Here is a 27145-nt window from a genome sequence, read left to right as displayed (position 1 = left end):
GTTTATCATCGAACATCCGAACGTGCCCAATGTAAGCAATAACGGTGGAGCAGCGCGCGGCACTGTGGAGGGTAGCGGAAGGAAGCGCTCGCGTCTCGCGAATAAACCACGCGAACGCGTCGCGAAGTAAAACAACCGCAAAGAGTCGTAAAGACTGCAACTAGTTAGTCGTTGAATGGGAAGGTGGGCAAGATAGAACGCGCGAGCCGCCGCCCCGCGTAGAAAGCACGAAGCAGAGAATAAAAACAGAAAACATGTGGCGAGCAAAGCACCTACCTATGACGGGGTGGTCGAGTGGCGGTGTTGGGTTTTGGGACGGTCTGATGGTGCAATGATTGTCTCAAGTTCGCAACAGTTCGCGCGCAACTTTTAACAGCGGCACGGACGGAGGAAGTTAGGGCCACTAAGCACTCGACTGGCTCGCTAAGGGTAGAGTGTATCGGTGCCTTCGTTCGGTAGGTTCGCCCTTCTCCATTCCGCCGAGAGCCAATCAACGCGGTAGTAGTCGTTAGTCTAATCGGCCTCAGGCGAGTATCCTTATGAACCGGGTTCTCGAGAAATAGCAATTGAGAACGCGAACACGGGCGCGTGGAAAATTCTCTCCCGCAAAAGTGGCGGCGATCGTCGTCTAGAGTCTGATTGAGCGTGTTGCCGTTCTTACGGGGAGCTCAGTCAGGTCAGCCCGAGTGGATCATCGCTACGTAGGCTGTGAATGCTCGTGTGGGGTGGGTGAGGAGGTGCTGAGTACGCTCAGACTGGACGCGCGTTGCCAAGAAGGAAGATTCCTTGCGCACCGCGCTCGGTTCAATTTCAGTTCTAGTGCGTGCGCGATACCATCCGGACGTACTTCGAAGCTCGGTTACGATTGGCCCAAGCCTGGTAGCGTTTCTTAGAACAAAGGCTGTACGAAGGTGTTGATTGTAGAGCCGTGATAGGGCGATTGTGTGAGAACGAAGAAAATTGCCACGACTGGCGTTCAGCTCCAGTAGCGTGTAAATTGAATCAATTTTAAACTGTTTATCTAGTGGTTTGTCGCGTTTGCTGCCTGACGTCGTGTTTGAGTTGATTTTAATTCAATTTGGTCTGTCGTCGGGGTGATCGTTAGAGTTAAACGGTGAGTTCACAGTTCAAGTCGAGGCGGGTTATTTTTGGACGATAGTGTTCTTACGTTGCACTAATTGAATTAAGGTCTGTGTAATGCAAATGCGGTGATTTGCGTTCGGTTATTGTTGCAGTTCTAGTCATAACTGTGTACAAGAATGTCTGTTCCGAGATCGTACCAAAGTTGTGTATTATCGAATGGGGCATTATCGCTCGCTTCATTTTTGTGGTAGGGTATGGATGTGAGAAGAGTGGTTCGCATAATTCCGCCACAGCATTGAGTCAGAATGATAAGCGTGCATGCTGGAAAGGAGGTAACCTACTTTGATATCGACAGCCAGTGTCAGTGAACAGATGACGAGTTTCCCATCATTCAAGCATTCTTGAATTATGAAGAATTGCCGACGGGTTCAGCACTGTGGGGAATATAATGGGCAGAATACGAAATGTAGAAGTTTGCAATAATATAATGTTTGTCCTTATAATCATATGGTGCTATAAATGTGTCATTATGTGTCATTTGAGTCTATTTACGTCGGTGCCAGCAAATTGGGATTTTTTTTACAGGAGACGCATTTTCCCAAAAACATCGAATAATAAATTTAAGTTTTCAATCTGCTGTAGTTTGATTATACCAACCTGTTATGAGTGATATGTGTGAAATGTTTAGTGTAATAATTTTGAACGAAAGTGAGACAATTCGAAGAATTTTCTTTTATTTTACAACACCATAATAATGCTGTTATTTTTTTTTACAAACGCGCTGTTTTGCATGGGTAGAATTTTACAGTACATGTACCACTCTTACTGGTAGTAACAAAATGGCCATTGTAAATGTGAAATGTAAATACCCGATTTAATATGTTATTTTTTTTAGATCTTTATATTCTCTAAGGGCCGATTTCTTCACCTCTGCTTAACTCTCAAGCGGTGCTTACCCATACGCTTAAACCTGGTTTAAGCACCAAGCGGATAAATCGATCTATGACTGAATTCGTTAGATCTCATTTTAATTCATGTGATGTAAATGTACAGGGAAAGGCAAAATTTTCTCAAAACTCAAATGACCCTAATTTCCTCAAAATTCAATAGAAATACCAATCGATTTGTTAAGTTCTGCCAGGGTTCGACGTAAAAATTCATCTAGTTTTGGAAATTTTCAAATTCATGTTCAGACCACCGGATACTGGAGGTATTTCGGACAAATGCCATCGTCGCATTCCGAAAAGCTATAGTTGCGACGTGTTGTAGTGTCTTAACTACTAGTTGTCGTAGCGTTAATGACTATGTAGTACGGCATTTCCGTTAGGGTCGCGTCGTTAAATGTTTTTGAGGGAGACTATATTTTTTTTGCATTGTTCATACGACGTGAATGTCCTTGTCGAGGGGCCCTCCTTAGCCGTGCGGTAAGGCGCGCGGCTACAAAGCAAGACCATGCTGAGGGTGGCTGGGTTCGATTCCCGGTGCCGGTCTAGTCAATTTTCGGATTGGAAATTGTCTCTACTTCCCTGGGCATAAAATCATCGTTAGTATCATCGTGCTAGCCACATGATATACGAATGCAAAAATGGTAACCCGGCTTAGAAACCTCGCAGTTAATAACTGTGGAAGTGCCTAATGAACACTAAGCTGCGAGGCGGCTCTGTCCCAGTGTGGGGACGTAATGCCAATAAGAAGAAGAAGAAGATACGACGTGAATAGCTGTTGTCAGCTCAGATCCGGATTATGGCAAAGATTTTAGTTTTTGGTCGATTGTATTTTGCACATGAGCGGAATATTGGGCCATTTTATAATTCTTGCAGAAATTGGAGATTTTTCTGAGTTTCTTAGACGCTTTATCTTTCGATGGATGTTCAACGTTGAACTATTAAATATTTTAATACATTCCAAACTAATCTATAATAATAAAAATCTGAACTCGAGTTTCCATTTCCCGGCCATTTTCGCTGTATGTACCAGGATTCGGGATGAAATTTTTCGTATATCCCAGGAAATCCCGGAATCCTGGGATTTTTCGATATTCATTGAGCTTGAGCTTAATTGACTGCCCGTAATTGCTACTCCATTATGACCAGATCAGCTGTTCTTGCACAGAGAACCTTGGGACTAGTACTCATCTGCAATGTACTAGAACTGGTGATCTCATTTGTTAGGTCACACTCGCGCCTGCTACGTCAGAATGCAAGTCAATGTAGGGAAAGGGGGAAAATAATGATGCAATCACTCGTCCACTGCAAGCAGAATATACCTCTGCACTTGCCACGTTGTGCGAGTTGTGCGGAATTTGTTGGAGTTTTTGGATTAGGTTCGAGGGGCAGAGGGTTCTGTCTTGGTTAACGAGCTGCTAATGTGACAGATAGGAGAAAGCAACTGATAGTATTTCTTATTAGATGTAGGGAACGAGCTTTTTCGTTCATTTCCAATTCTAGCAGTTTCTACTACAGTGAACTCTCCCTAACTCGATGTTCTGTAACTCGATATTTTCCCTTACTCGATGAAATTCAAAGTCCCTTGAATCTAGCATACTGCGTTCCCTCCGTACGTCGATATACCCCTTACTCGATATTCTCTAAGTCGAAATAATTTTCCAATGCATTTTTACCTCGCTAACTCGATGTTATCTGAAACAGTTACATGCACGATATAATAAGAAGTTAGAAGTGGAAAGTGATAAGCGAAGAAGTGAGAATGAGAAGTGGGAAATGAGAAATAAGTAGTTAGAATTGAGAAATGAGAAGTGCGAAGTAAGAAGTAATTAGGGAAGATCCCTTATTTACGTAATGCAAAGGTTGGGTTTTTTCAACCACCCCCCCCTTTATGTAAAACTTTTTGTATGAAAAATCCCCCTCTAAGCGTTACGTACTTTGCGGACGCTCTTTTTGTGGCGATTGAAAAATTAAAAGTGAGAGGTTAGAAGTGAGAAACTCGAAGCGTGGAGAGAAGAGTGAGAAGTGAAAAGTAGTAAGGTAAACATTAGAAGCTAGAGGTGAAAAGTGATAAGTGAGAAATGAAAAGTCAGAAGTGGAATATAAGAATGTATAAGTGAGAAGTGAGAAGCGAAAAAGGAAAAATGAGAAGTACGAAGCGAGAAGTGAGATGTGTGAAGTGAGAAATGAGTAATAAATAGTGAGAAGTGAAAAGTTTATAGTGAGCAGTGAGATATTTGAAGAAATTAGAAAAGTGAAAAAAGAAAAATGAGACGTTAGAAGTGAGAAATGAGGAGTGATAGTGAAAAACAAGAAAGGAAAGTTATATGTTAGAAGTAAAAGTAATAATTTCTCACTTATTCAGAAGTTAGATATAAGAAGGTATAAGTGAGAAGTGAAAAGTGAAAAATGAGAAGTATGGAGTGAGAAGTGAGATGTTTGAAGTGAGAAGTGAGAAATGAATAGTGAGAAGTAAAAAATTAATAGTGAGAAGTGAGAAGTTCAAAGTGAGCAGTGAGAAATGATAAGAAGTGAGTAGTGGGAAATGAATAGTGGGAAATGGGAAGTGGGAAGTTAGAAGTGTGACATTTTAGTGCGAAGTAGTAGTGAAAAGTGAGATGTGTGAAGTGAGAAATTAATAGTGAAAAGTGCGAAATTAGTAGTGAATAGTGGGAAGAGGGAGGTGCGAAGAGAGATGTAAGAAGTTAGTAGTGGGAAATGAGGTGTGAGAAGGGAGCAATAAGAAGTGAAAACTGAGAGCCTAGGAACGAGAAGGGAGAAACGATTTTTTTTTATATTTCCTTCTTTTTTATCATCTTCCTTCTTCTTTATGTCTTATGTCCCTCCACTCACTTCTCACTGGTCAACATCGCACTTCTCACTACCCAATTATCATCTCTCATTGCTCACGTCTTGCTTCTGTTTATCTAACTACTCATATCACACTATCCTCACTTTGCAACTATCACATCTCACTTCTCACTCCTTACTTCTCATGTCTCACTTCCCACTACTCACATGTTACTGCACAGATCACACTACTTAATATTCACTTTCGTTTCTCAGTACTCACTTCTCACTACTCTGTACTCATTTTGAACATCTCATTTCTCACTTTCCAGTTCTCGCTGTTCACTATTCACTCTGAACATGTCACTTCTCACTTCACTTTATAAGGAAACAAATTTAAACTATTCGGCTAAATGTCATTCGGCCAAATATAAATATATTCCCTATCTCGATACCTCCCTAACTCGATGGTCCCTTCAATATCGAGTAAGGGAGAGTTCACTGAATAGTCATGTTGAAGGTATGGTAGTATATAAATGGAAACGGTATGGAAGGCCATTTCCAGTTCTAGCGATCGCTAGAACAAGAGAAATATAGAGAAAGATACAAAGTAGGAGAATGGAACGGACCTGGAATTGAATCCATGACCTCCTGCGTATGAGGCAGAAGCAGTAGCCATATGACTACTAAGCCTGTTCCCTGGGATTTTTCGATATTCATTGAAACAAAAAATTAATTTGAAATCGATTTTATCCTATGTTTAAAAGTAAACTTCATGTTTTAAAACGGCCAGATAGTACAGCGTTGAAACTTGAACTCAATTCAATTTTAATTTAAATCGATTCTTTCGAAATACGACTTCATGAAGCAAATAATATTCACGATTTTTCAGACAGTAGACAGTAGTGCGCTTATTGGAATAGGTACTCGCCGAGTCCAAAATGACGTAATGGCTGTCGGTCGAAGTTGGCTTGATCGATTGCAATTTCTATTGGATTTAGACGGATTTGCATTTAATGCCCTTTTAAAGCAAGCAGGCAACTGTCTTATACTTCTGCCAACTGATGCAGCCCTCCCTTATCTTGAACAGGATATGGACCCGAGAATGGTTCAGGATCTACAATAGAGTGATTCAAATTTTGATTTTTTCGCTCCCCTGTGCCTCAACAATTGTATTTGCCATTTTAACAGCCCTCCTACATTTTCTGCTAGTTTGGATGTAATTAAATTGCACACGTTCCATTTAAAGTATGTATAGAAATCACTATAAAAAATGCAACTTATGTGAAAGATTGCTTCGTGAGGGGGTCTATAAACTATTTCAATATCACCAACATATCGACTTTACAGAATAGATTTTAAGCTGAAAGTTGTTGTTGCGAAACGATCTGACTTTTGTATGTAAAATTATAAAGATTACAAAAGTGCTCATTATTGATATTGATGTTATTTTTTCGCGTGTTAAATTGAATTTCCAACGAGTCAGTATTTCCTTCATATTTTTTGTTGCCAGCATAAAATCGTTTCGCACCAAACACGATCTTTTTCCTTGCTAAATTGTCTATGCTGTCAACGTATTCATATATTTTTGTAGCTAGATGAGCAATGTTGCGGGATAGTTTTTCACAAAAGTTACTGTTTTCATATTAATTTTCATGCAATCTTCAAACAGCTTGTGCGCTGAAAATTTAGGACAATTATTAAAATAGCGAATGTCATCGTTTAATCATAGGGAGGCGAAATTTTTTTTGAATCACTTCAATCTACACCTTTGGTGTTGATGTCACGTGGCGTCGTGAGATCATGGATTGGTTGCGAATGTTCTGAATCGACGAAGAAGTTTGGATGTTCGCACAAATAGAAAAATTCAATGAAATTTACACTAAAAATCATACACATGAATGGAACATCATTATTAGCGTAATTGCTCGCGTGATATAGCCCAAATGTATACAATATTTAACGTGAATCAATAATATTGCTTGCAAGTTGTACGCAAACTTGTTAGGAAGAGAACCGTTTCAGCGTAGAATATATCTGCATCTCAAGTTTTACGCGCTGTTTACTTTTCACAATTTTTTTTCTGTGCGGTAGGTTGCAAGCTGGTTAGCAGGAGTCCAAGACGAGCTTTGTACCAAAACATTCAAAAGCTGGCCAGCAGAGGTACAATACACATCCAAAAAACAAATCTTACTATTATTGTATAAAATTCTGGCACATGTATACAATTCTGTTAGGTTTTAATGTGAGATTTTTATACAAATACTGTACTAAATCAATACAAAATTGAGAGATTTCAATATAATGGTTGTATCAAATCTTCCGAAATTGTATTTGCCAAAATTTAATACAGTTTCTGTAGGGTTTTTATGCAAAACTGTATTGAAATTTGCCATTCGCTGTTTGGATGAAGGATCGATTGGTCTACAAACGTCGAATGGAAGGCCATTTGTACGGGTAACAGATTGGACCAGGAGTTGTTTTTGAGAGGTGCGAGAACATTATATCGAATATGTCATTTGGCCGAAAGCGTATACAACGTACAGCCGAAAGGGACATTCAGCCAAGCAGGTAGATTGGCCGAAATAATTGTTTGCCCTAACACTTCATTTGGCTGAAAATTCCGTGTGGCCGAAATAATCGTTTGACCCAATAGATCATTGGGTTGAAAATGCCGTTTGGTAGAAATGGTCTTTTGGCAGGAAGAAGTATTTGGCTCAAAAATGTCCTTTCTGTCAAACATTCGGGCAAACGGCATTTTCCGTTAAATGACCTATTCGGCTAAACGACTTTTTCGGCAAAATGACCAGCCAAAGAAACTGAGTTCAGTGCATGATCTCTCTTGTTTCGGACAGCAGAACGATCGCGTGATCGGCCGAATTATTGTGTTCTGCATTGCGCGGCCGGTAATAAAAATAATCAGTTCAGTGCGTGATCTCTCATGTTTCGGACAGCAGAACGATCGCGCGGTCGGCCGAATTATTGTGTTCTGCATTGTGTGGCCGGTAATAAAATTAATCAGTTCAGTGCGTGATCTCTCATGTTTCGGACAGCAGAACGATCGCGCGGTCGGCCGAATTATTGTGTTCTGCATTGCGCGGCCGGTAATAAAATTAATCAGTTCAGTGCGTGGTCTCTCTTGTTTCGAAGCGGGCTTGGTAGTCATATGGCTACTGCTTCTGCCTCATACGCAGGAGGTCGTGAATTCAATCCCAGGTCCGTTCCATTCTCCTACTTTGTATCTTTCTCTTTATTTCTCATGTTCTAGCAATCGCTAGAACTGGAAATGGACTTCCATACCGTTTCCATTACTATTCCTATACCTTCAATTTGAGTATTCTAACAGTAATCTGCTAGAATTGGAAATGAACTTATAGAGTTCGTTTCCTACATCCAATTAGAAATTTCATCAGTTACCTTCTCCTATCTATCACATTGGCAGCTCGTTAACCAAGATGGACCTCTGCCTCTCCAACCTAACCCAGAAATTCCAACAAATTCCGCATGAACTCGTGGCAAGTGCAGAGGTATATTCGGCTTGCAGTGGGCGAGTGATTGCATCATCATTTCCTCCCCTTCCCTACATTGACTTGCATTCTGACGTGGCAGGCGCCAGTATGACCTAACAAATGAGATCACCAGTACTTGTACATTGAAGATGTGTGCTAGTCCCAAGCAAACATCTGTTGGTTCCCTGTGCAAGAACAGCTGATCTGGTCATAATGGAGTAGCAACTACGAGCAGTCAATCAAGCTTTAAGCTCAAGCTCAAGCTCAAAATGACCAGCCAAAGAAACTGTTCGTCTGAACGTCATTTTCGACCGTACATCTTTCTACAAAACTTCCGGCTAGATGGGCTTCGGCTAAATGGTTTGTACAGTCAAATAACATATTCGGCCAAATAACTTTCAGCCTTGTGGCCTTCGGCCAAATGGCTTTCTGGCAAACGGCTCTTTTCCGTCCAAACATTTTATTTCAACTAGAATTCTTTGGACTTCTAAATTTGAATCAGCGTGTCAAATTTTAAACGGCGGCGCGCCGATGCTAAAATGTTGTCGGCGGCGTAGCGCAGCGGCACACACCTCTAATCAGGTGGTGGCCGATCAATGAGAGAATGTGCAGGTTGAAGAGCAATGGCAGATTTGTTAACTTTGACATAATCAACGTCTATAGTCCACACTCCGGAAGCACTGATGATGATAAGGACGCATTCTACGCTGGAACGTGAGTACGACAGCCACGACATCAAAATCATCATAGGAGATATAAACGCTCAGGTTGGCCAAGAGGGGAAGTTGGGAAGTTCAGCGCCCGCCGGCTGCGATGGGACTCGAAACCACGACTCTCAGTACGCTAGACTGGTGCTTTTAACCAACTATGCTACGAAGGACCTCCTTCGACCTTTGTCGGTCTAAACTAAGTTGCGAAGGCCGACGGAGGTCCTTCGTAGATTAGTTGGTTTATAGCACCAGTCGACTGCAGTCTAGCGTACTAAGGGTCGTGGGTTCGAGTCCCATCGAAGGAAAGTTTCTAACTACAATACATTTTTCAAATCAAAATCATTCACATAATGTACATATTCAAATCTGAGTTTTCAGAACATTGTAAATTATTATCCAAGTAGGGTGGGTCCAATACCCGGAAATAGGCAATCACCTTTGATTGAACCCCATTCGAGTTTTATTAACTGGGGGCGACTGTAGAGTTGTATGGAGAACAGACAGTGCTGTGAGCTGCATCTTCTTGGTAAACAGACGCTCGATTGGATTTGCATCTCCGAAAAAGAGCGACCCTTACATTTTATGCTTTATGATTAAAAGTGCAATTTATATTGTCATAAATGAACATTTTAAAATACTAAATATCATGAACTTCCGATGACAATTAGTCACTACGAAATAAGCAAGGATAGCATTGGACCGAATCCAACACATTGCTTAAATTGGATTGCTTCGCAAGTGGTATAAGAGTGAGACTGTACAGATCAAAAAAATCTGGATCCTTTCTACTGGTAGGTAGTTCAGTTTTCTCAAATTCATGCAGATCTCTCTTCAGTTTAGGCAAATGATTGAGTTTTTATCACTTAGGAGATCATCTGGACCCTTGTAACTTAGCACTGGCGGTACCAGAGTTGTGGTAATGTTGGTTCACCAGCAATTTTGAAAATCCCCCAAAATATCGAGATTACAATCCATCTTTCTATTTGATTCAGGAGTTTCTCCAGAAATTCCTCAAAAAAAATCTTGGAATATTCATCCTGGTATTATTTCATAAATTTATCCACAAATTCTTTTAGACATTTTTTTCGTGAATACCCAAAATAATTCTTTAGGAAATATGTACCTCCAATAATATTTATCTTCATCAGGTATTTCATTGAACATTATTCCAGGAATTCATTTTAAAATTCCAACAGAACTTTTTTTTTAATCCTCCGCAAATGAATTCAGAAATTTCTTCGGAAACTCCTAAAGGAGTTTCTATCGAATTTCATTAACTTCCGAAAAATTCCTGTAGTAATATTTTCAGAAACTTCTACAGGAATTCATTCATAAATAATTTTAATAATTTCCAAGAAAATCGCCACAGCAAAAATTCCATTTCTTCGGAATTTTATCCAGTACTTCAATTGGAATTTCCTTCAGTAATTTTAGAAAGAATATTCGAACGAATTACAAAATTAGAATTCCAGAAGAGTTTCTAAAGGATTTTTTAAAAGGGACTTCCGGATGAACCCCTGAAGGGTTTCCGAAAGAATTGACCTTTCCCGTAAAAAAAATTATTCGCTCTATCGATTAATTATTTTATTTAAGGTCAACTTCCCCAAAGAACCTATATTTTTTGACGCCTCAAGTATTTTTAGAATTTGAAACAAGTATGTTTTTCAAGTGTTGTGTTGTTGTGTTGTTTTTCAAGATTGGCCTAACATTTGCTAGATTTTGAACGAACATTTGGTGAATTTTTCAGGCCGGTTCACACGTGCAGCACTTTTTCGACTTTTGTTTTCGATTTTTGAAATAGTTAGAGGCTTTAATGGGTTCCTTGGGAAAGTTGGTCTTAAATAAACCAAAGAATCGATTGAGACAATAAAACGAGATGCAATTTTTGACGGGAAAGGTCAATTTGCGATGGAATGTTCTATGGAATTTCTTAAAGAAAATGCCAAGATTTATCCAGAAATTTCTTTGAGAACTACGTCAGGATTTCCTCCAAGAATTCCTTCAAAAATTCAATTTTTTATCTGTGCGTTCTATATTCATAGTTAGAATCAATTTAAGCCGATAGAAATATTTGAAAACAATATGTCCCTCTCGGGTTATTTTTGCCTGGAAGTAATAAATTGAGGGGCGACGATAACATTTCAAGAACATTTTAACGGTTTTCAAAACTTTCTCTTGTAAGTGTTGGTTATGTTAGGTAGAGAGTGTTACCGAGAAATCCGTGTTTAGTGTAGTGTATTTCGTGGAATAAATGTTTCAAATGCAGGTAATGCAGTCTGTAGTAGGCTAGGTCCTAAATTGAGCTCCACCCTACGCAGCCAACCACCCACTGAACTGCATTGTCCCACCACCAGAGCACCGATTAAAAGCCCTTCGGACGGCCATTAAGGGGTTCCGCAATGTGGCCATTGGCTTACATGGAAGGTCACTGACCGAGGGACGAGGTCATGAACCCCAACACATTATATAAACATCTCCCTGTCCAAATTTCACCACTAAAGGAAAAGTATTCGTTCGAGAAAGTTTATAAACCCGAGCTGGCAAGTTACTGGAAATTGAGGTAAAAGTGGACAGTGGAAATAGAGAAGCTATTGTGGGCTTCAGGTAATCAAAAGTGACCTCTGTTGTGGCGAAATCTGAATTCTATTTTACAAATTTCCAGAACCCCGCCGTTTTTTGAGTTTTAGTTCCGAAGGGGCCCCGAAGTAAAGGTTAGAGTAGCGAATAAGGAAGTGGGAAGAAAAAGGGTTAGGAAGTGTTACAAAGGGATAAGAAGAAAGAGAAGCTGAATAAAGTGTCCTGTTGTAGAAATACTGTGGTTTTCCTGCTATTTAAGTGCGAGAAGTACCTGTCCGCGAGTTTCTTAAGGTGAGCGTGCCGACCCTGAGGCCGTTTGATTCAGGAAGTCTCTGTACTGCTCAAGGGATACTTCTAACAGGACATGGGAGCGGAAGAGAAGGTTCGGACGGAATTAACTGCCGCAATGGAACGCAAACAGTCGGAATGCAAGAGAACGTAAAAATCATTTTGAACATTCATCGTACCTATCGTGCTCGCGTTCATTCGTTTGATCATTTTCGTGGCCGTCTTTTCGATTATGAACCAACATTTGAAAATTGAGCTCATTTAGTGAATTCCTTAATCCTTATTGACGGTTTATCATCTGAGACCAAGAACGCAATCTTCGTTTTGACAGTAGAGGCTTTTTTTATAATTCCATTTTTACAAAAAAAAATTGTTTATTTCTTTTGGATTGTGATTAGGATGGATTTTTTTTCTTATACCTAGGATTGTGTAACATTATTACATACTTACCCAATAATTACACTCTTACAAATCCATGGAGTTTTTAGATTGTTTTCATTTTAAAATTAATTATGTATTATTCCTCCTTGACCTTTCGAAGACCATTAGGCCCATTATACCAGGAGCTTACGTATTGTTTACTCTTGATCTAACTTTGAAATTAATTGAGAATATTCTAGAATTCTAAATCATCTGGTTTAAGGACATAGTTGGAAGAGTACCACGATGGCAGTCAAGATGGCACCGGACCTTCCACGGGTCAACCTTACACCTCCCGCACCCCTCTCCCACCAGCATTCAAATGCTTCGAACAGCATCGAACAAAAGTTTAATATTCAAATTACTAACCTGTTCACAGCATATTTATTCACTTCCCGTGATAATGAACATGTTTATCCAAAGAGTCCTATGTATTTCGGCTCGAATAATATCATAAATTAGCAGTTTCGTGCCAATTTATTAGCCGTTCGCGATTTGGTGGGCTTATCACTGCACTTCACTTCTTCTCAAAGGGCACTGAAAATATCAAGTTTTTATTCACTTCTCCGCGCATGAACACCCCGAAATGTTGATGGAATGCAAATTAAACATCAATTTCCGAAATCAGTCACTTGTTTAAACCGAAAACTTAATATAAACTGCTATTTTTGCCTGAAAAAACGATTAAAACTGATCGCGGAGCGAATGTAAACGACGGCACCGGCAACAGCAAACTAATAAACAGGGTGGTTCAAAAAATAATTTTGCTCTGCCACGCTCAGTCGTTTATGATTTATAATTTGGGTGTTATCCAATGGTTTGGGCTGGTTTGATTAGAGGCTTACCGTGTACAGGTCGTTTCAGGTTTGTATGACAGTTGATATGCCGAGGTTGAATTTAACATTATTCTGATTCTGGCAATCCGTCATTGGGCTATGGCGAGGGGGGAGACCATATGACTGGATGAAAGCTCCATAAACAATTCACATAGAATGGTCGTTCCAATAGTTGGGAGCCGATTTTAAGCGAGGTTGCGAATCTTTAGCATGATCATTAGGATTCTCAGAAGGCATCAGTGAAACGTGCAATTCAACAAAATACCCAGAATTTGTCTGCGATATCTATCGCACCAGGGGCAGATACTTCTAGTCTAGTCTAGTCTACACAATCGCGCAAGGGGCAAATGCTTCATACAAAAAGTGTGACGTAGGGGTGAGTGGAGTATAAAATGCTATTTTGCGTTACGTAATCAATGGATCTTTCCTGTGGTGCGATTTTCGCTCAGTGAAGTCTCAGGAATGTTGCTTTCAGCTATGTGGGTTCTCTTTTCGCCAGCGTTTGGAGGGGAGGCACTGTAGCCAGTGTTATAAAAGGTTTAGTTTCCCATACTAGTTTTCATACAAACTTGAACCGGCTTGCACTCAACCAGTTTTTGTTCAAATCGGTTTTTGGAGGACACTCGGAGCATGGGACGGAATCGAGTGAGCGTGGTGGTGCTGGGTCGTTTTTTGAACCACCCTACTAATATTCTTTGTTTTTTTTATAAATACGACACCAATACTACTACAGTATATGTCAGTTTTTATTGTACCAATGTTTTCAAAGCTTTGTTTTGGTACTCAACCCACCTTCACCTTAAAAAACGCAACGCATCACCTAAGAGTTAAATCAGTAGGGATTCAGTTTCATTCCAAATTTTCGACCACTATTCTAGTTTGCATCTGGAGCAAAAAAGAACAAACATGTTGGTTTCTCCAGCAGTGTTCCATTCATGTTTTTCAAATTTTCAAATAAATGAAATCATTATGTTGCTGCCAAGAAATCCGCCGTAATTGCAAAGTGGATTGATCCGTAGATAAAATGACGCATTCATACACCAAAACAATTTAAAAATATTTAAATCTCGTGATTCAATCGTGGTTCAAATCTGCAGAAAATAGAACGGAGCGTTATACCAGTTTTATTTTATTGACTGGTATAAAAAATGAATCTAGAACAGCTGCTGGAAAAATGAATGTTCCAGATTCAAATCCAAACTGACAGCCTCGAACGATTTGAATCACTGCTGATTTTACTCTAACATCGTTAAACAGCGGGCATACAGCTTTTGAATTTCAATTGTTATAGAGATGAATCAAATAGGGGAACTGTACCGGTTTTGGCCATGTTCCTAATTTGGCCAATTTTGCGAATAACTCCAAAAATAAAGCAATTCGCGAGGGTTTTATTAGTTCCAACAAAAAATATATGCCTCACGGATCAACGCTGCTTTCAACTGATCGATTATTTTGGAAAAATATGTATTTTTCAGGGTTGGCCAAATTAGGCACTAAGTTGGCCAAAACCGGTGCACTTCCCCTATGGCCTGCTGGAAAAATGCATGTTTCAGATTCAATACGGTATTATAAATTCAGTAGAAAACCGAATTATAGCCGTTATCGAAATTGGATTTTTCTCACAATCCATCCGTAGTTTTCCGCAGACATTTTCGAATTTCCGTAGTTTTTATCTACGGATCCGTAGGGGAAGATCCCCCTATGTCACACTTTTGTATGAAACATCTGAAAATTTTGTATGGATCGTCACACTTCGCTCAAAACCCCTCCCCCTCTGAGCATTACGTAATTTGTGGACGCTTCCGATTCGTAGAGAGCATTCAATTCCGTAAATCTACAGAATGTAAGCAGATGTAAATATCACACTCTAAAGAGAAACTGTGCAAAATTTGGTTAACTTCGGTAAAGCAGGAAAAAAGTTATGCAAATTTGAAAGTGGCAAAATAATCAACGAGTCATGACCAAAGATTGTGACAAGTTGAGTCAAGTAAGACACACTGAAGACGGACCCAAGTAACCACCAAGCATTAATTGTTGCATGTAATCAATCACAGATAGGCATATTAAATGATAATTGCATTAGATCAGTTTTCACGATGTAAAGATGCATTTATTCATCAACTGTCAAGCAACGATACACTAGTTCAGCATTACAAATGCAGCGATGCATTACTTATGTTTTATTTCAACCTGTCAAAGTAGTGAAGCATTATTTTGGTCGTAAAAGGGCCTTTTTCCACTTTAAGTCAACCTTAATGGCTGTATTATTTGCAAACATATATAGCTTTATGGTTACTTGGGGACTTACCGTTGAAGTCGAAATACGTATCTGTTGTATCAAGTGGTGGAATTAAATGGGATAGTACGGACTCGTTTTATGACAAGTGAAATCGTATCTTGATAGGCATTTGACGTTGGAAACTTATCCTGATGGGTTAAAAGAGGTTACGACCTTCCTTAAAGTAGTTTGTCATCAGGAGGCTAAAGACCACCCAATGGCTGCACTATGTACCATTACAATGGCCCAGCAGCATTTATTGAGCCATAATGTAAATGGCTGGTTTGCTAATTAATTTTCAATTATGGCATAACGACTATAGCCGGTGCTATAGATACCCATCGATGGCGCAGTGTCAATTGTTAACCAGTTCCGATTAGCATTTTGAGTTCAATGAGCGATTACTTACTTTGAACTTGAAGCGACAATAGTGTATCGAAAATTGATATATCCGTATACTTATTCATTCGGTTTCATATTCATCAAAATTATAATTTCTAGCGACTAATCGGTAAGATAGCAGTTACTTACCTACAATGGATTCTAACACAGATCGGAACATTTGGATTTTATGGGTTTAATTTCATATCCGGAGCATTTAAATTTTCGTAAAGCTAAATCAATCTCACTATTGAATCATTTTGTTTGTGAAATTACATAAAACCATTTTTTACAATTCCGAGAAAACAACACACAGCACGGCAAACAAGAAAACCTACAATTATTTTTAATTTTATTCAAACGTGCACGACTATTTTTAATTCTTTCGTGTTTTTGCAGGATTTGTTTGTATTTTTGAAAAGACAGAGCAATCAATCTATTTGGTAAAAAATATTATATGTGCACACTTAAAATAAATCGCCGAATTCAGTAAAATTTTACGCAAATCTCAAAAGCAGAACTGTTCGGTAAATTATTTTACTGATTTTCGGTGATTTTGACAGTTGAACAATGGAAAAAAATACTGAGATTTATTTATTTATTAATTGAGATTTCGGTAAAATTTACCAAATACTGTGAAATGAGTTAAGTGTGTGTAAAGCAAGTGGTTCAATTGCATTTTCAATGCAATTTGTCGATCCTCCTTGTCCTCATCTCTCACATCAGCCTGATCGAATCCAAAAAACCCTCCGAGCCCTTTTTTTTTCCTCGTTTGTCGGGTGAAGATCACTGCGTCCAGATTTTAGGACTATTGTGATATACCCTTTTGCTGTGAAATACGCAAGTTATCTCAGTAACATGTTTGTCACTGAGATACCTTGGTATCGACTGAACTCAAGACCATCTATTATTGATGAATAGAGATCCTGAGTTACAGTATGTGACTCCCCCATTCTGGCGAGACTAGCTTTATGAAGCCAACCACGTCCTTGGGGAATAAGATCCATATGTCAGCAGGCCCTAAAAAGGGCTTGCTGAGAACTTTGAACCTACGTTGGGTGAGTGCACTGCAATAGCAGAGGATGTGTTCTGATGTTTCTCTCTCCTCGTCACAGAAGCGGCAATTTGAGGTTTGGATTGCTCCGATCTTTTGTAGATGGTATCTGCAGGGGCAGTGTCCAGTTATTGAATGAACACATCGTAAGGTAAGTCATAATTGACTACCGTTTCCATCCAGTCACTACAAATTCCTATTGCGGGATTTATGGCAAATTCATTTAAGATGCTGAGGTGACCCGTAAGGTCTCCCGACAGCAGTGTTTTTGTTCTCTTTAACCTTAGAGCACTTTTTTTCCGCTTCCAGCTTTATGAATTGATCTAACCGGGGCAGGTGAAGCATTGCGTCTAGGGCCAAAGTGGGTGTACTACGAACTGCACCAGTGATGGCTATGCAAGCGGTGCGTTGGATTTTGTTGAGCTTAGCCCTTGCAGCAGCCTCATTAGTTTTAGGCCACCAGACAAGGGAAGCGTAAGTTGTCCTGGGACGGACAATGGTTTTATATATCCACATGATCATACTTGGTTTTAGGCCCCATCTTTTACCAAGGGTTTGTGGACAAACCCAAAGTGTATTGGGTCCTTTCTGCACAACTGATTGGGGATGAGATTGCCAATTAAGCTTTGCGTCGAGTATGACACCTAGATATTTTACTTCACTTGAATAAACTAATTGTGTTTGATTCAAGAAAGGGGTTTCAGTTGTACCTTTCTCCGTTTGGTGAAAGGGATAATGGAAGTTTTGTAGGATTTATGCCTAGTTGATCCTTTTGACACCAGGAAAAGTGTGATTTAGGGCAGATTGCATTCTTTCCCCGATAACCCTTTCGAATTTGCCTCGTACAATAATGACAACGTCATCAGCATATCCAACCACTTCGAAGCCTCGTCTCTTTGTTGTCTAGAAGCTCATCCACCACCAGTGACCACAACAAAGGAGAAAGCACTCCGCCTTGCGGACACCCCCTTGTTGCTTTAACAGTGATGTATGAACCGCTAAGCTCAGAGGAGATTTTCCGATTAGCTAGCATAGCATGTACCCAGGTAACAATGCATGGGTCGAATTTTCTCCTCAACATTGCTGACCCTAAAGACGAATAAGAAGCGTTATCGAATTTCTTTTGCATTAAGTGTTTTTCCGATTTTTGAACTACCGTATGTAGTGCCGAGATCGTAGATTTTCCACTTTGATAAGCGAATTGGTTTTTTTTGAAAAGGCATTGCTTTCATAAATTTGTGATTTATGTACTCGCATAGTACCTTTTCCATAATTTTGAGCATTACAGAGGATAAACTTATCGGCCTGAATGCTTTGGGGTTGGTTTTATCTCTCTTGCCTGCCTTCGGAATGAAGACAGCCCGGATTTGACGCCAATCGTTAGGTATGTGACCCAAAATCAGACTCGCCTTAAAAATCTCAACCAAGGGTGGAACCAGTGTTTTCTCCTCTTTTTGGATCAACGCTGGGAATATTCCATCCATGGCAGGAGACTTAAATGGCTCGAAAGATCTCACAGCCCTCTCAACCCTGGCCCGAGTGAAAGCTTCCTTTGCAACCTTTATTGCGTCTTTTTTAGATCCAGAAACCCATGATTGGATCTCTTGTGGATCTGAGACAGCAATTCCAGTGCCTTGGTCGCCGATGCTCGACTCAGGGATTGAATCGGGGAAGTGGATCTTTAACAATTCGCTCAGTGTATCGCTAGGCTCTACAGTGAGCGAACCATCCGTCTTTCGGAGGCTACGGAGTCTGGCCACTACGGGTGTATTCTCTATGCTTTCACACATTAGAATCCACGATTTCCGTTTGGCTGACCTTATTTCTTTGTTGTAGTTCGTCAGGGCCTTTCTGTATAGGCTCCAATCGCCGGTTCGCTTAGCACGGTTGAACTCCCTACGCGCAGTTTTCCTAAGCTTCTCAAGAGTTTTATTCCACCATGGAACGTCTCTACTCGAACTAGTTGATTTAGTTGGACAGCTCTCTTGGTAGGCGTTAAGGATTTTGTTTTTAATGGATTTGGACGCATCTTCCAATTGTGTTATGGACTTGATGTGACTTTCTATGATGTACTCTTCGGATCGTAGGATAGCTGAGTAGGATTCCCAATCAGTTTTCTTAGGATCTTTAAACGTTATTTCCATCGTTAGACCCCCTTCCCATTCGAAGATGATGTGTTTATGGTCTGACATTGATATTTCTTCAGAAACATGCCAGTTTTTTATTTTATCAGAGATAGACCGACTACATAGAGTCAAGTCCAAAACTTCCTGACGAATGGAGTTTTCAAACGTGGGCTTGTCACCAACATTACAAATGTCAATGTTCTTGGAAGAGAGAGAACTGTAACAGGTACTCACCTCTGGTGTTTATATTGGTACTTCCCCATACGGTGTGATGTGCATTTGCGTCGCACCCTATGACGAAGGGGATGTTGTGTCGGTGGCTGTAGGCTACGAGCGCAGCTATTTCTGGAGGAGGAATTTCGTCCACGTCACCTGGGAAGTATGCCGAGACCACCAAGATCTCTCTACTCCCTCTGGCGGAAGGTACCTTCATCCTGACCGCTACGATGTCCCTTTTTATGAATTCTGAAATTGGAAAGTATTTACAGTTGTTATGTAATAAAATAGCCGCTCTAGGAGAAAGCTGGCTGTCATCATATACCAACTTACATGAGTGTTGTGGAAAACCTTGTATTCTGGATTTATTGACCCATGGCTCTTGAATGAGGGCCACGGTTAAATTCTCTTTGGTGAACCTCCGACAGAGCACACCCGTGGCGCTCTCAGCATGGTGGAGGTTCACTTGCAGAACTTTAGTCGCCATTTCCGGGGTTCCCGCTTTTTTCCGGACGACGACTGTCCGGCTTTGGATGTTGCGGATCATCAGGATGTCGTTTGATATTACAGTTTGGGGTTTCTCTCTTCCCTGTAGCAACCTGGCCCGCCAGTTTCGCCTCTGTGGTCAAACTGTCGCTTTTTGCACCCCCTTTGCCCTGTTTAGATACCTTTGGTTTGGTACCACTAGAGCAGGGGTCGCATGTAAGCTTCTAGCTTTTCCTTTAGAGGCGGACAGACTAGCCTTTATGGTGCTTTTGGGGTGAGATTTACTAACCTCGCCTGAACCGGAGGCTTCCTCAGATTTCTCTTGGGTCGGCCTTCCAGTTAGCCGAACCTCGCTTGAACAGGAGGCCTCCTCAGATTGCTCTCTTGGTCGGCCTTCCAGTCGGATTGGCGGTAGCGGCAGTCGGTTGATCTGTAATCTTCCTTAGTTGGATTTCACCAAATCGGTAGTTGAGGTGTATTTGGACTTCTTCAACTTTTCCATCGACGCACCCTCTACTGTGAAGATCCATTCAACATGAATATCTTTCAGAGTGGATCGTTTCACAATACGCCAATTAGTTGTTGTGATGTCATTTTGGCTTTCTATGAGAGCCTTTATTCGGTCGTCATCATAGCTGGAGCTTTGTGGGAAGAATGCTCGGATCATCTCTGGACGTGGAATCGCCACTTCGTCCATTGCCATCAGCTCTGCACCTTCCCAGGGTTTCATGGATGGGGATATTCTCTTTAACCACTCAGCAGTCTCTTGATCCTTACAGATTAGAACCATGTAACCGGACTTGTAGATGAGGTTGTTGAATTTGGGTTTTATTGGCTCGTTTCGCTGTTGAACTACTCTAAGCAGGAGTGTTTCTTGTAGAAGGTCTAGCTGGGCTGTAGTGAGTTGGACGGTGGGAAAGTCTTTGGGTATTATCCCGACCTTCACGCTTTTGGCCATATCACTGTAGCTGATACCAGCTGTTTTCCTCATGGGTGGGTTTTGTTGTCCAGACACGTTTTTCTGAGGCGCGCTCTCTCGGATCCAGATGGTGCTTCACCCTTTTTTGTTTGGGGTCCTCTGTGGCGGATTTGTCTAGGTCGTTTCTCGAGCGTTTTGAGGAAGTGGGCTCGCTCTCCTTATTCAGGATTATGGACAAGGCCTCATTCCGGTCTTTTCCCTTCTCCCGGAGAGTTCTAAGCTGCTTCCTCTGCGAGCGTGAGTGTGGGGATTTTCTTTCTCGGAGCACCCTTGGCTTCCGTAGAACCCTTGTTATCTTCGGATCCTTTGTTACTTGCTAAAGATTTTGGGGGTTGATGACGATCCTTATACCATCATCTTCGTTATCTTCAATGTCCAGCAGGTTGGAGTCGGTCGATGAGGGGGGTTGTAGATCTGGATCAGCTTTGTCGAAACATGTGCTGCTCCGGGAGATAGGCGTTGAGGGACAGGATATTTCCATCTTCTCCTGCGAACTACTGAGTAGCTGGTCTTCGGTAAGGCCAAGCTGACTCAGAGTATTCTCCACTTCGCTCTCACACGACTGAGAGAGGCAGTCGTCACCTTGAGGGTTGTTTGTAAAATTTGTACTCATTTTTGGTCCCACGAGTAGCTAGGGAAATAAATGTCCGCTGCACCAGTGCCCCGCCGTAGTGCAGTAAGGGCTGCTTACTGGGGTGTTCGCCCTGGTGCACCCCAGGCTCCGTTCGCGGTTGAGCATGTTTAGAACCCCCTCAACCATTCAGCCCTCGGCACGGGTCGCATGACACCTTGGCATTGGGGTTTATCCATTTTTGCTTTACACGATGGCCATGAGTAACAGCCATCGCAACCTTCCTCCTTTACTAGGGCTTAGGACCTGTAGCTCAAGTTCTCAATAGTTTCACAATCTTTCGGACATGCAACTACGGAGAACCATCATTGCTAGCGGAGTTACTCCGAGCCCTTACATCGCGTTCTTGATAACACATTTCGCTATAAGCAGTTGGACACCACAACTGAGAAACCTATTCTCTCGCATGTTGCAATGCAGCAATGAGATCGTTCTCAGTGATGTTTTCTACTTCTTCTTTGTTGATTTTTGTATGCGTTGAACTCTTGAAATAGTTTTCTCAGTACATCACTTTTTAAAATTAATATTCAAATAAATTTCAAAAAGTGATGTATTGAGAAAACCGATGAAATCAGTCAGTAGTTTTTCTTGTCTTACATTTTTACAATTTGGGTTTTACAATTTAACATTTGGAGTCTACAGTCAGTCTTGCGAGCAAAGGCGTATGATTGCCAATCCGGAGATGGCGTTCAATTCTTGGTCCCGGCCTGGGATGCTCTCAGGTGGGAAACATTCTCGACTTCCTAGGTATAGTGCATACATTGTACTTGCCACACAAGATACATAATTATGCAATGGCGGGCATAGAAAAGCTTTCAGAAAATGCTAATTGAAAAGCAGGCCAACTTCCAGTAGAAATGTAGAACCATTGAAGAAGAAAAAGACATTTTTACAATGCGAAACATTTTTCAGTTATATTTTTCCCCTTCCGATTATCGACTCCCATTGTGCAGTTGCGGCGGAACGTCCCTCTCAGACAAATTACATGCGATTGAATTATTGAGTGTGCAGACTGCGAAAGTAGGCTCCAAGATTCTGAGTCCGCAATCCTGTTTCGCGCAGCAAATAAATGAGCTAGAAATGTTGAACTTACTGATGAGTCTGCAGGTCATCCGGCCCAAGGACAAAGAGCATCGTATGAATTCTATGCCATCGTAGTGCAAGAAACGTTCGGTCTGGATTTTTGCATTATCGCTGTTCTGGTTCTGTATTGATTTGCAGCGGTGACCGTATGGCCTCATGTAAGCGCAGTGATATACTTTTTCCGCGGTTCTCGGCATTAGCAAGCAATATTCCGCTGGCCCTCAAAATACTTAAGCTCGGTTGGTGGTGGGTGACAGTGAGTTGCAATTGTGTATAGCTACAATGTGGATCGATTTGAATGCATTTTCGCGACAGCGGAACACTCCTGTTGCTGCTACTGGAGTTTGTCACCGTTACTCGTCTTCCGCACCCTGAGTCGAACATATGTATGTAAGTGGCCTTTGGTCGTGCTTCCTTTTGAGTTCTGGGTCACCACGGGGGAAGGAAGTGTCCGACTCAGTGATGGATGGCTCGACGTCGAACGTTTGGACTCGTTTAATCGTTACACAATTGCTAGTAATTTATGGAGCGGAATCAAACGTGGCTTATTGAGTAGTACTGATGGACTTGTTGTTCAGGGTGCTATCGGTGTGCGAGAGTGATAAAGCTGTTCTAGAAGCGGTTCTCGGCGATCCATGGTGAATCAATGTGGCGCAAAAATATAGAACAGTACGTTTATAGGTTTGCTGTTTGAGCTGTAGGTGTTTGAGCTGATAAACAAATATACTAAGATCGGTTTGAAGCGGTTTGTTGCCAATCTCTCGAAGAATACACACATTATAGAAACAAACAGGTTGTTATCTTCGGGTTTGAATTACGTCTATGCTTGAGAATGGAGTATTCATGCTAGCCACATGATATACGAATGCTTCAAAGATGGTATGATGATTTCCGTATAAATGGTCCCGGAAATGTGACCAGACCACTCTATAGGAAGTGTTACTTGTATCCCGGGAAATGTTGCTACTTCGTGCGGAATTATTTTCTATCAAACTTCTAGATGTTCCAAAACAAAGTCAAAGTTAATATAAAAAGGGTCAACATTTCACCCAAGTGAAAAATACAAGCGTTAAAAAATAGCATTTTTGGCATGCCCTCAAATCATCCGGATTATCTCCGCCATCCAGCGGTCTACCATGGATTTGAACCATGGATTTTTCCTGTCGAACACTGTCAGAATCAAAAACATCGGTTGATATTTCACAGAGTTAAGGCTCCCCCAGACCTAAGCGATTTCATCGCCACGATCCACTTCCCTGATTCAATCCCTGAGTCGAGCATCGGCGACCAAGGCACTGGAATTGCTGTCTCAGATCCACAAGAGATCCAATCATGGGTTTCTGGATCTAAAAAAGACGCAATAAAGGTTGCAAAGGAAGCTTTCACTCGGGCCAGGGTTGAGAGGGCTGTGAGATCTTTCGAGCCATTTAAGTCTCCTGGCATGGATGGAATATTCCCAGCGTTGATCCAAAAAGAGGAGAAAACACTGGTTCCACCCTTGGTTGAGATTTTTAAGGCGAGTCTGATTTTGGGGCACATACCCAACGATTGGCGTCAAATCCGGGCTGTCTTCATTCCGAAGGCAGGCAAGAGAGATAAAACCAACCCCAAAGCATTCAGGCCGATAAGTTTATCCTCTGTAATGCTCAAAATTATGGAAAAGGTACTATGCGAGTACCTAAATCACAAATTTATGAAAGCAATGCCTTTGTCAAAAAACCAATTCGCTTATCAAAGTGGAAAATCTACGATCTCGGCACTACATACGGTAGTTCAAAAAATCGAAAAAACACTTAATGCAAAAGAAATTGCTCTTGTAGCATTTCTTGATATTGAGGGCGCATTCGATAACGCTTCTTATTCGTCTATAGCAGTGGTTCTCAACCTTTTTCTTGGGAGGTACCCCTTCGAACTTTTGCATTAATGGAGGTACCCCCTTTCGAAATTAGGCTTCCAATCCTCTTGAAAGAATAACTCCCTTTGAAAGGAAGCTCCTTTCAGCTTTTGAATCCCTTTAAAGTAGGTTTCCGCGCCTCTTGATTAGAGGCTTTTGAGCCTCTTGTAGAGAGGTTTCCAAGCCTCTTAAAAAGAGTCTTTTTTTTGCATCTTAAAAGGACGCTTCCAAGACTCTTGAAAGAAGAATTAAGAGCCTCTTGAAAGGAGGCTTCCGAACCACTTGAAAGTAGACTTCCGAGCCTCTTGAAAGGAAGCTTCCGAGCCTTTTAAAGGGAGGCTTACGAGCCTCTTGAAAGAAGGCAACCTAACCACTTGAAAGGAGGCTTCCGAACCTCTTGAAAAAAAGCTTCCGAGCCTCTTTAAAGGAGCCTCCCTAACCTATTGAAAGGGGGCTTCTGAGCCTTTTCAAAGGAAGCTTCCGAGCCTTTTGAAAGAAGGTTTCCGAGCATCTTGAAAGAAGGCTCCCGAGCCTCTTGAAAGGACGCTTCCGAGCCTTTTAGAAGGAGGCTTTTGAGCCTCTTGAAAGGAGGCTTCCGAGCCTCTCCTATCCTCTTCCTAGTTTCTTAAAAGGAGGCTTTTGAGCCTCTTGAAAAGAGGGTTCTGAGCCTGGGAGGAGGTTTTTGAGCCAATTAAAAGGAGTCTTCCTTTGCATTTTAAAAGGAGGCTTTTGAGCCTCTAGAAAAGAAGGCGTTAGAGCTCCTTGAATGGAGGCTTCCGAGCTTCTTGAAAGGAGGCTATCGAGCCTCTTGAAAGAACGCTTTTGAGCTTTTTAGAAGGAGGCTTTTGAGCCTCTTGAAAGGATGCTTTTGAATCTCATGAAAGGAGGCTTCCGAGTCTCTTGAAAGGTGTCTTCCGAGCCTCTTGAAAGGAGGCTTCTGAGCCTGGATGGAGGTTTTTGAGTCACTTAAAAGGAGTCTTCCTTTGCATCTTAAAAGGAAGCTTCCAAGCCTCCTGAAAGAAAAACTCCCAGCCTCTTGAAAGGAGGCTTCCGAACCACTTGAAAGTAGACTTCCGAGCCTCTTGAAAGCAGGCTTGAACCTCTTGAAAAGAGGCTTCCGAGCCTCACGAAAGGAGCCTTCCGAGCCTCTTGAAAAGGGGCTTCCGAGCCTCTTGAAAGAAGGCTTCCGAGCCTCTCGGAAAGAGGCTTTTCAGCCTCTTGAAAGGAGACTTCTGAGCCTCTTGGCTTCCGAACCTCTTGAAAGGATCTTGAAAGGAGGGTTCCGAGCCTTTTGAAGGGGGATTTTGAGCCTCTTGAAAGGAGGCTTCCGAGCCTCTTGAAAGGAGGCTTACGAGCCTCTTGAAAGGAGGCTTACGGGCCTCTTGAAAGAAGGCTTACGAGCCTCTTGAAAGGAGGCTTACGAGCCTCTTGAAAGAAGGCTTACGAGCCTCTTGAAAGAAGGCTTACGAGCCTCTTGAAAGGAGGCTTACGAGCCTCTTGAAAGGAGGCTTACGAGCCTCTTGAAAGAAGGCTTACGAGCCTCTTGAAAGAAGGCTTACGAGCCTCTTGAAAGGAGGCTTACGAGCCTCTTGAAAGGAGGCTTACGAGCCTCTTGAAAGGAGGCTTACGAGCCTTTTGAAAGGAAGCTTCTGAAGTTCCTAGGAGGCTTCCGAGCCTCTTGAAAGAAGGCCTTTGAGCTGAAGGCTTCCGAGATGCGTAGAAGGATGCTTCTAATCCTCTTGTAACGAAGCAACCGAGCATTAGTGAAAAAAAAATCATTTTGTTCATTTGACGTTTTGCACGTTCGATCTTTTGTTCCGCTGCCTTTCATACATTGTACTGGTTGTGGAAAGCAGAATTCAATTGGGATTTATTAATCGCATTGCATATTATGTACAATATAAATTTTTGAAATATAAATACACTATTATCAAAATTGTATCAATGAGTTTTGATTGGAATTGTAATACGTCAGCCATTACGCATTTTTGTCCGAGGTACCCCCTAGGGCCAGCGAAGGTACCCCCAGGGGTACATGTACCCCAGGTTGAGAACCGCTGGTCTATAGGGTCAGCAATGTTGGGGAGAAAATTCGACCCATGCATTGTTACCTGGGTACATGCTATGCTAGCTAATCGGAAAATCTCCTCTGAGCTTAGCGGTTCATACATCACTGTTAAAGCAACAAGGGGGTGTCCGCAAGGCGGAGTGCTTTCTCCTTTGTTGTGGTCACTGGTGGTGGATGAGCTTCTAGACAGCTTAAAGAGAAGAGGCTTCGAAGTGGTTGGATATGCTGATGACGTTGTCATTATTGTACGAGGCAAATTCGAAAGGGTTATCGTGGAAAGAATGCAATCTGCCCTAAATCACACTTTTTCCTGGTGTCAAAAGGATCAACTAGGCATAAATCCTACAAAAACTTCCATTATCCCTTTCACCAAACGGAGAAAGGTACAACTGAAACCCCTTTTCTTGAATCAAACACAATTAGTTTATTCAAGTGAAGTAAAATATCTAGGTGTCATACTCGACGCAAAGCTTAATTGGAACTCTCATCTCCAATCAGTTGTGCAGAAAGGTCTCAATCAGGCTTGTAAAATGTCATCTGCATGTCATTTAACTAATTTGTTCATAAATTTCTTCAGAAGCCAAATTTATTTCATAATTTCAGATGTACTCATAACGCTTGAGTAGGGCTATATTTTTGTCCAAGGGTACATTGCCCTAAATATAACATATGAGGCTGGATAGTGAAAACTCTTCAAAATGTCACGTGTCATTTGACATAATGTCATTTGAATGACATTTTGCCTCCCACGCCTCAGATTACATATTTACAGCAATGTCTTATTAGACAAAG

The 27145-nt window shown here is 41.4% G+C and overlaps 1 protein-coding gene across 2 annotated transcripts in view; it reads left to right on the top strand.

Annotated features, from left to right (window-relative positions):
• Positions 1–530: 530 nt before the first annotated feature.
• Positions 531–27145, top strand: part of LOC134212202 (ATP-binding cassette sub-family G member 1) — a 220071-nt gene continuing 193456 nt past the window's right edge. The window contains exon 1 of one of the 2 annotated variants that reach the window (XM_062689850.1): positions 531–1114. The gene's annotated coding sequence lies outside the window, so the exon portion shown is untranslated. Of the gene's footprint in view, positions 1115–1251; positions 1416–27145 lie in introns of those variants that run through there. The other variant, XM_062689848.1, reaches the window with a different exon arrangement.

Source organism: Armigeres subalbatus, chromosome 2 (genome assembly GCF_024139115.2).
Source record: "Armigeres subalbatus isolate Guangzhou_Male chromosome 2, GZ_Asu_2, whole genome shotgun sequence".
NCBI classification, from domain to species: Eukaryota; Metazoa; Arthropoda; class Insecta; order Diptera; family Culicidae; genus Armigeres; species Armigeres subalbatus.
This window is presented reverse-complemented; position numbering and strand designations above follow the sequence as displayed.